Genomic DNA, 9,380 nt, shown 5'->3' on the forward strand with positions numbered 1-9,380 from the left:
TGATAAAACACGTACAGAAGTTCTTGGCGCATTTTCCATTATTTGTTGGACATTTTCTTTTAATTCTTCAGTCCGCTTTTTAGGTCGGCCGCTTCCTTCTTTTCTTGTTACACTGCCCGTTTCACGAAAAACATTAACACAACGCTGAACTGCACTTTGAAAAATTTTGTACTCAACAACGCCGGGAAATTGATTTTGAAATTCTATGAAACATTCCTCAATAGAATACTTCCATATTCCATCAATCTTGCGTCCATTTCTAAAGTAGGACTCTATGATAAACACTTTTTGTTCTTGAGAAAACACCATTTTAAACGCTTTTTAAAACGAAAATATTCAAATTGATAGCGGCGATACAGCGCTTTGACAGATGACGTTTAAGTTCATTTGCTATACGCTACGCCCTACGTCCAAATTTTCAGAACCAACTTGACCACGTTTTTATTTGAACGCTCGTTATTTAAGATTAGGTTGTTGCCAAGACGTTCGCGGCGAGCATTTTGACCTTCTCCTACGTTGACATTCATGTTTTTTTTTGCTTTTTTACATTATCAATAAATGAGCAGTATTACTTATTAGTTTTTGAGTGTGATGTAGCGAGTTTCTGTAATCAAATAATTTTCTTGTTTTAATGTTAATTTTTGCAATAAATTTGAAAACACTTAATATTGCCAAAACAGTAGAAGATACGTATAGGACATTGTACATGAAATATGTCTAGAATTTTCTGAAGAATCTAAAAATTTAATAATATACAGGGTGTTATATTTAAAATAAGAAAGTTGGTATTGACCACTGTTACATGACACACTCTGTTACACGCCCCCATTTATTTATTATTGATTTTATTCCATTTTGCTGATACACACTGTATATTTTTAAAATAATTTTGTAACCAAATTTACAGCATTATTGTTTGAAACTGGAATGTTAGTATGTATATCAAATTAAAATGAAAAATGGTATCACTTATAAAAGTCTGTTTATATCTTTCAGTTCATAATGAAAAAAAATGTTTTGTCATAATATATGCAACCCTTTTCGAGCTCTCAAAGTTAATTTTTTTATTTCGTAAATTTCGTTCGAAATTTTTTTATTATGAAAGATATCTATGTGAGCATAGAAATTATTTCCCAAAAATTATATCGTTGAAATTATAACGTAAAAAGGTGTACTCATTCTTTAAAATTTTCAAGATTCTCATACTTTGTCAACATCGTTCTCTAATAGTTGCCTAAAATTTAACATTAATATTCTAGATAATAAGTGTCAGATTGAATAGGTACGACATTTAGGATTGTTGTAGCACGAATAAATAAAAAATAACATAAAACTTCGGAAGTTATCTTTAAGGAAGCTGCAAATGAAATTCGAATTAATAATTTTGAAATAAAGAAAAGTGTAGCTTCTTTAAGATATGGAGTATGGTAGTTGGTAATATGAAGGCAAACACTTAGAAAATCAGCGCTAACCCTCAAGTTTATTATTATTTATTTTTTATTATTATTATTTATTTTCTAAAATTTATTGATACTATGAGAATGTATGTTTATTTGTTATAATTTCTCTCAATAATTTTTCCGGAATTTTGCTAAAATCTGAAAAATGTGTTACTTCAACACAGAGTAAAAAGCTGTTTCATTAATTTATTGAATGTACGTACATTATTGTATTATTTTTTTATAAAACAGCATTTTTATGTAGACCTAAGTTTCAAATAAAATAATCCTAACAGACATCTTTTGTCAGGAAATCAATGAGAATTGCAAAAAATACTTACAACATTAAAAATATAAGTGGCGTGTACAATTTTTTTTAATAATGAGACACTGTTGCTAACACGTACGCCCCTAGTAAGGTGATTAAACTCTGGTTTTCACTAAAATATTGCCTCTAATAGGAAGTCTAATCGTTCAAAGTTTGGAAAATTGAAAACATTCATTATTGATTATCCCATATCCCATATTAAAAAAAAAAACGGAAAAAATTAAACTTACCTACAATGTATTTTGGAAAGGACATTTTTAGACATATTAATATAAACCTATTTCATAAAATAACGTGAAAAATTACCCTCCTCTGAAAATTTAGGACTATTTAGAAAACACCCTCTATAAAAAATGTTTTTTAATCTTGGTTATCCTGTATCTGGAAAAGGGAGCAGTTCTGGAAATAGTATTTATTTGAAAAACCATATTTATGTAAAAAAAATCTGACTCGCTTTGAATAAAATATGATTTAATATAAATTCGTACTGTGGGAAAGTTTTTTTTAAGTTTTAATATCGTTCCCAATTCGAAACTGTACAAAAAATCCGATTAAACAAAAGTACGTGAGTAAATTCTCCATTGAAGATTTCGTAGGTATTTTAATTTTTGGCGAAGTCGCCGGTCACTTAGAACATTTGCATAGCCTGTGCCGACGTTCCACAATAAAATAATAAACCCGTTAAATTCCATTGACAAATTCTTTGAGATTGTTCGCAGTGAATCTGCGCGTCCCCGCTATGTTATACAGCATGTTAAAATGGCCAAATTCGAAATCGGGCGCGATATCGACTGCCTGTTACCGGGGCCGGCCGATAACTAGGTAGCAGCCAATGATTCGCATTTGTTTGCACGGCATAATCTTATGTTTACATACAAAAAACTCGCTTTTTAACTTTTGATCTTATTAAGTTAATAGAACTAGATTTTTTAGAATAATGTTCTATCTATTTCTGACTTTAATTCGACTGTCGAAAACTCTACAAGGTGTTTCTTGAAACTCTAAGAATAACAATTCAAAATTGTTCAAATTATAATTTTAAATAGAAAAAGTTAACAGCTGATGTTCAATTTAGTTTCTTTTGTTAATCATAAAATAATAAATAAATTCCAAATGAGAACCCATGATTCTGCAAAGTGTTTGCAGTAAAAAATAACACGTTTTATGTAAATACTCATTCATTCTTTTGGCAAATTTCCAATAACTGGAAAATTGGTACCTGTTGAAATGTAAATGGCTGGTGAATAAATTACTTCTAGCGTAACTATAGGAACAACGACGTGGACATAATAGTTTTCTGTTCCCTTCGGAGTGCTTGATGAAAATGACTTGTTTCTTAAAGTTATTTCTTTCTTTCTACGTCTATTTTGTGTTTTGCACTGATTAAGTTTCTATTCAAATATCACTAAAAATGAAAATTTTTTCTATGCGCATAAAAAAAAACGTGGGCGTAACTTTTGGCGGCACAATATGTTAAAAAAATTCGAAACATGTCATATTTTCTTCCCATTTAATTATGTATCTTTTCAAGAGCTGATTTTAGGCGAAAATGGAAGAGGAAGAAATGTTTGTAATTAAATTTTTTACAAAACATGAGTAGTTACAAATCGAATGAATCATGATTATTATGGTAAAAATCGAAAAAATCGCAAGAATGGGGTAAAAAACAATACTTTTTAGGAATTTTTTTGGGGTATTTTGAAAATTTGCAAATTTTTTTTCAAAATCTGGATTGCAAAATTATTATGCAAAATCTATCTTACCGATTTTGATGAAATTTGGTGTGATGATTCTACATAACATGAAGTTTTCTTGAGCCAAGTATAAAGGTCCTATACCCAATTTAAATACCCCAAAAAAATTCCTTAAGAAGTATTGTTTTTTAACCCCATTTTTGCGATTTTTTCAATTTTTTCCATAATAATAATGATTCATTCGATTTGTAACTAGTCTTGTTTTGTATAAAATTTAATTACAAACATTTTTTCCTCTTCCATTTTCGCCTAAAATTAACTTTTGAAATGATACATAATTAAATAGGAAGAAAAATATGACATTTTTCAAATTTTTTTAACATATTGTGCCGCCAAAAGTTAAGCGCACGTTTTTTTTATGCGCATAGAAAAATTTTCATTTCTAGTGATATTTGAAAGCCAAAAAGGCAAAAATCTCCGTGGATATACGATTCACCTAAATATGGCTTTTTGAAACATATACCATCTGGACTAGCAGTATTTTTATGAATCTGTGTAGTCACATGTGTTACATGTACTCAAAAACGTATACCAAATTTGATGCTTACATTTTAATTAATTAAGATATTCTATAATCTCATTGTCAACAAATCGTCTTCTAGTTGCTACACCATCGTAAATAGTTAATTGACGGTTACCCAAACTTATCGCTAAATTTTAATCAGGAAAACTTTGTAAAAGTTAGGTTTGGTTTAATAAATGAACTAAACATGTAATCAAATATTTTTTTTTCATTTTAGCTATTTTTAACAAAATTTCAAATTATTTTGATGCTTTTGAAGTAAAATAATTTTTGTCTGCCATAGGATTAAAAAGAAGTTCGCAGGAGCTTAATAACAACAACTTATTTTTCTTCACTCAGTATAATTTTTTTTCTGTGTAGAATCAGGGTTTAAAATTTGACCAAGCATTCTAATTACTACTAATATACAAAATGTTTTCGAATGCGGGGTTTTAATTTAACGGGGTTATAGCTGATACCAAAATAATGCGTTTCACAAAAATCACTTTGTACAACACCACATTTAGAAGTAATGAGATTTCTGACAGGGTAATTATTAATCATACGTTTGTAATACCGCACAGAAACAAATCAGTGCTTGCTGTTATTTCTAACATTTTCATTTATTGCGTCATTTTATTAATTGCTTTTGTTCTCGGTTTGAGTTTTTGAAGTATGACTATTAGTTTAGCTGTTATGGAGTTTATGATTAATATTTTAATAAACTTGAGGAATAAATTCTGAACATTGTTGAAGAACAACTAACGACTAGCGTCATATAAATTTTTCGTAAGGTTAATGCATCTCATAATGGGATTTGGAAGTTTCTACACTAAAACTAATCCATAGAAAATCGTCACTAGGTCCGAAGAACGAATTTGCATATTTCCAACATATTTCCAATTAACCATAACATTTTAATTAAAAAACTATACTATTTCAGTTTTAGTGAAGCTTTCTTAGAATTATTTCAATCTTATTTGCAACAGGATAGATATCAGTATGTTACTTGGTCATCAGTTTGACTACGTAATTAGACATGGCGTTCCCCAGGGATCCAACCTTGGGCCGTTGTTGTTTTTATTGTTTATAAACGACTTACCTTTTATAACAGAATGTGAATATCTATTTTTGCTGTAGACCTTAAGTTGTTCATGAATATTAGTTTTACCAATGTTAATTCAATACTTGGAAAATATAGACACGTAGTGTAACGTAAGTATTTTAAGCATGAACGTTACACACATTTACGCGTAAGCGTATTTGATTTCCTATAAACCCCAAATATTACCTTAGAGTGTAATTCAACATGAAATAGTTCTTTTCCATTCATATCGAATATGTGACAGGTTCAGACTTCAAAACGTTGGTATTTATCATGACAAATTGTTTGTTTTGATAATGTGTTTGCTCTTAAAACGTTATTTTCTTGTTATACTTGCGTCACGCTAGAATATCCTAGTCTCGTCTGGTGTCCGTGTTATAATATTCACATTACTACTTCAGATTTAGTTCAGAGTACGTTTCTGAAGTTTTTAAATTTGAAAACCATAGGTGTCATCAGTATAATGTAAATTCAAATGTTTTATTCAATTTTCCTTTATTTCCAATGCTGAATAATTTTAATAACATTTGTGACATACATCTTGATATGTAGGCCGTTCATTAACGTTTACTTTTACTGCTGCTAGCGCGTTTATTACATAAACTATCAATGTAAAACTTTTTGGAAATAACACTCTAATTCTTTCTTTAATTGTCTCTAAAATCCTGGTTCAAATTACCGTAAAAATAAGCTCTATTTAATGCAAAAAGAGCGAATTCCCGAGCGGCTTTTTCATGACCCTGGGACAGTTTGTTTATAACGCTGTTTTGCACATCCTACCTTTTTGCACCTCCTTTGTTAGTTATAAAGAACAACTTAATTTCAACTTTTTGAAATTTTTCTATTTCGATACGTTTCTTTGGATCAATTGGAACCTATAACTACGATATTAACTTCTAAAATTAATTAAGTAAATAAACAATTAGTTGCAAAAAAACAAAATAAATTAATTAATAAACGCTGGAGCAACAATTTCACGGTCAATTGAATCAGCGTTTAGCACACATGGTCATTGAATTGATCGTCTTTTCCATAAATTTCATCAATATCCATTGCTCTATATTCATCGACCTTTATTTTATAGTTAACAAATTAGTGAAAAATTACCGTTGGTACCTTAAATTGTAAGTAATTTAATTACCTACAACATAAAATAACTAATATTCCGATATGTCGCACTATAATTCATTTGGATATAGATATGGACAAAATTGAGTAGCGCCTCGTAGAAAAAAGATAAAAAAAAATGCATTTTAAAGCTTAAGTGGAACAGATTAAGGGAAAAATAATCACATTTCACCAGCACCCCATTTACATCTTCAAAATTGAGGCCCAAAATTATAATTTTGGGAAAAAATTACATTTTTTGCTCTATCGTATGAAAAAATTGAATAGAAAACTCAAATTTTCAATTGAAAAATTGAGATTTCAATCGCAAATAACTCAAAAAGTATTGGTTCATCAAAAAAATTGCACCTATGAAACAGTTTTTACTTGATCGATTCCCGGGATTACTTTGACAATATTTATTTTCAAATCATACAAAGGGGTATAAACCATCCCCAGGGTAAAAATATATATCAGCATAGGGTGTATTTTGTTTCTTGAGCTATTCCCCACCTACTGTACAAATTTCAAGCAAATCGATGCATAAGAGCGGAAATCAGAGCTAAAAACATCATAAACTGAAATATTCGTAAATTTAAGGGTTCTAAATTTTTTTAGCTCAATTTAAACAAGGATTCTTATTCCTCATTTCAAAAATTATAAAAAAATGTTTCATTTGAAAAAAAAATGTTCAAACGATGGAGCAAAAAATGTAATTTTTTTCCAAAATTATAATTTTGGGGCTCAATTTTGAGGGTGTAAATGGAGTGCTGATGAAATGTTATTATTTTTCCCTTAATCTGTTCCACTTAAGCTTTAAGACGCTATTTTTAATCTTTTTTCTACGAGGCCAAATGAATTACCTATAGTCCAAATGAATTACCTATACCTATAGTCATAAGAGTAACTTTATTTAGTTACTCTTATGCCTATAGTGTGTCGTCTAGATTTTCGTGGGCAGTAAGAAAAAGTGAAAAACCACGTAAATTTGTCACTTATTCGTAATTTGCCAACTTAGCGTCCATTCTTTCGAATTACTTTTTTGATATTATCATTCTACATACCCTACCCCCTCATAAAGTCCAATAAAATGTTTACTAATAATTTTTTTCAAATTTTCAGGTTTTTTGATCTAATTCCAGTATTGAGAACCATTGTCTAATTTAACTACACTAGTTTAATTTATTATATTTAATTTTATATGACATGAAATCGCGCATGAAACATTTATTAATCTTTATATCTAAGCAAACAACAACAACAAAACTTCAAATTCGTTTGATGGTAGTAATAAAAAAAATTGTGGGACGCTTTTCCTAGATATCTGCATATAAAGCCATCTCGTTCCCCGTTGTTACCCAAAACCGGATTTATTTAAGCCATAACAGCCTCGGGGTTTTCATAGATAGAAGAAAAATATGTAGGAGATGCACTGGCAACGTAAAATTTTATGTCCGGGGCTCTGATAAAATGCAACCCTGTGATTTCAGGGTAAAATTGTGCGGGGTGTTATTTTTTGTGTTTATGTTGGAAGAGCAGCTTGGCTTTAGGCGAATGCCACATAAATTTAATGGAAAATATAGTTTTCCTTATTTATTAAGGAAAATGTATTAATCTACCAATATATTAAAGTCACATTACATTTGGATATAAATTCAATATATGTATTTTTGAAACAATTATTTTCTTCGTATAATGATTAAATTAATTGAAGTTAAAAGCAACACAAACAAGAATGAGTGTTCAATCGTGAAATAAAACGCAAGTAGTCTATAAACAAAAACACTGTTGAAAATCGTCAGCAAATGGCGTAGACAAGGTGGGGCACGTTAGGGCACTTGCTCTACCCTAATTCCATTCCTTTTTCTGTTATTAATTACGAAAAAGCCAATGCGTGTTGCTTTCCGTGATTTTTGACTGTATTTAGGTGAAAAATGGTCGTATCGGGAATAAAATAAAGCATTTTGAAGCTCTAATATTCTAGTTTTTAGATCTTTGGTTCGACATTTTTTAGAAGCTATGGTTATCATGCAATTCTAAGAAATGGCGCGACAAAAAATTTTGCTAAAGTTCTTTTTTTGTTAGTCCACGAACTTGGAAAATTTGTTTTCAGCTAAACCATTGCATGGACCAGATAGCTTGTTTATTCAGTTTCAATTTCCTTTTTTTTTTAAATTTTGATACGACCATTTTTCATTAAAATGTCGAACTTTTAATGGAAAAAGATTCTTTTGTCTTCAATCATCGATATCTCGGCGACAAATGGTCGTACAGAGAATTAAAGGGCAGTTTCGAAAACTGGAATAAATTTCCTATAACTTTTCGGAAAAATTTTTTTTCTTTCACACGAATTTAAAAATCAGGAAAAAAAGGGGTAATTTATGGTTTTTAGAAAATTATTGACCGCTAAATTAGAAATATTTACGAAATGACTAATATTAAGACTTTTGCAGTTCGATATATCCAGAAGAAGCATGTGAAGTTTCATCTCGATCTAGCAAACCGTTTCTTTGTTTCAAACAGTCAAACTTTTGATGAAAATTAAAGTGTCACGTTTTTTGAGCTTAAACACTTCATAATTGTGATTAAAATGGAAAAAACGGTTTTTTTGAGGTTTTCTCACATTTTTACCGCAAATAACGTTTAAATTGATGAAAAAAATTTTTTTTCGAATTTTTTTCAAAGAAAAAGGGTAGTTTTGAAAAAATTAATTAGAAATTTGTCTCAAAAAGCGGTATGAATCGGAGTCGAAATGTGATTTGGGTCATCAACCTTTTTTTTTATTTTATTAAAAGTTGATGAACAGAAGCATATGACGATAAAGCCGAATCGTGCTGGAAACAATTGGATTTTGTTTTCTTCAATGTCCAGAAGGTTTTCCAAAAAAAAAAACAAAAAAGAAACTTCAAAAATTTCGTAATTTTTTTTTATCAATTTAAACGTCATTTGCAATAAAAAAGTGAGAAAACCTAAAAAAAAATTTTTTCCATTTTAATCATGGTTATGAAGTGTTTAACCTCCAAAAACGTGACTCTTTAATTTTTTTCAAAAGTTTAACTGTTTTAAACAAAGAAACGGTTCGCTAGATCGAGATGAAACTTCACAGGGTTCTTCTGGGTATATCGAACTGTAAAAGTCATGCTTA

This window comes from Anoplophora glabripennis, unplaced genomic scaffold (assembly GCF_000390285.2).
Source record: "Anoplophora glabripennis isolate ALB-LARVAE unplaced genomic scaffold, Agla_2.0 scaffold292, whole genome shotgun sequence".
NCBI classification, from domain to species: domain Eukaryota; kingdom Metazoa; phylum Arthropoda; class Insecta; order Coleoptera; family Cerambycidae; genus Anoplophora; species Anoplophora glabripennis.